This window comes from Cyprinodon variegatus, unplaced genomic scaffold (assembly GCF_000732505.1).
Source record: "Cyprinodon variegatus isolate N-32 unplaced genomic scaffold, C_variegatus-1.0 Scaffold440, whole genome shotgun sequence".
Lineage (NCBI taxonomy): Eukaryota > Metazoa > Chordata > Actinopteri > Cyprinodontiformes > Cyprinodontidae > Cyprinodon > Cyprinodon variegatus.
In genome coordinates, this window is record NW_015150893.1 from 410,658 (window position 1) to 411,754 (window position 1,097).

Sequence of the window (1,097 nt, forward strand, 5' to 3'; positions counted from 1 at the left end):
GTTGTTCAGCATGGGGGTAAGTAGAAAATGAAGGCTAATCATGTTTTGGGTGTACTATTCCTTTAACCTCATTTGATTGATGGAAAGCTGCTCTATGATGAGCCTTGGCAGCACTATGCCTGGTTCTATCAAAAGCAGTTTTCAGCCTACCCTGATGTGGACGCAAAGCCACTGTAGGATTGAGTCGACTTAGAATGACCTCCTTTGGTGCCACCAAGATGGACAATGAGTGTTTGTGTCTGCTGCAGCATTGAAATATGTTACATTATAATATGTGAAGGAAGTTTCCAATACTTCTTTTTCTGTACTGATACTAGCTTTTTTTTCCCATCCCTGCTAAGGAAGAGGTATGATGAGAGATGAGCAGGGCAGGAAAAAGCCAATGGAAAAGAGGCATTGATTACCCATCCTGGACTGTGCTGCACATTGAGGATGATGGGAGTCTCAATACTGAGGTTTACCTGAAACCTACACAAACAGACCAATATCTGCAGTTTGATTTCTATCACAGGCTGCAACACAAGCTGTTATCAAACTCTGGGTTATTGGGTGGATAACATCCCCTCGGTTACCGGGGGCAACAAAATGAACTCAAACAGTTTAGGAAATCAACCAGAGGCGAAACAGCATCACAAAAAAACATTGTAATTCTATCTGCGTCAGTATGGAGGGAGTTCTGTCCCATTATTGTTGCATAGAACATGTTTTCTGAATGGATATTTGAAAAAAAAATAAATAAATTCAGAAAGAAAACTTTGAAAAACTTTAATAAGATTTTATATTTTTTTGGATATTATTGTTTGAATATTTTATTTCATGAAATAAAAATTTTTGCAACTTAAATTTTTACATTTTTTTTACAGATTTGATGATTTTTTTTTTTCATATTGAGTTTTACGAATTGCATTCTTTTCAAATTGTGTTTCAAAGATCACATTCTTATCTATTTAAGCCCAATTAAAGCACTCGCTCTTCAGCATCAAAGATGTTACTAATATCTATGCTTTTTAAAAACAATTTTATTTATTTAACTCAATCTGAAATACAAAAATTGAAAAAATCAAAATGAAAAGATAATATATATATATATATATATA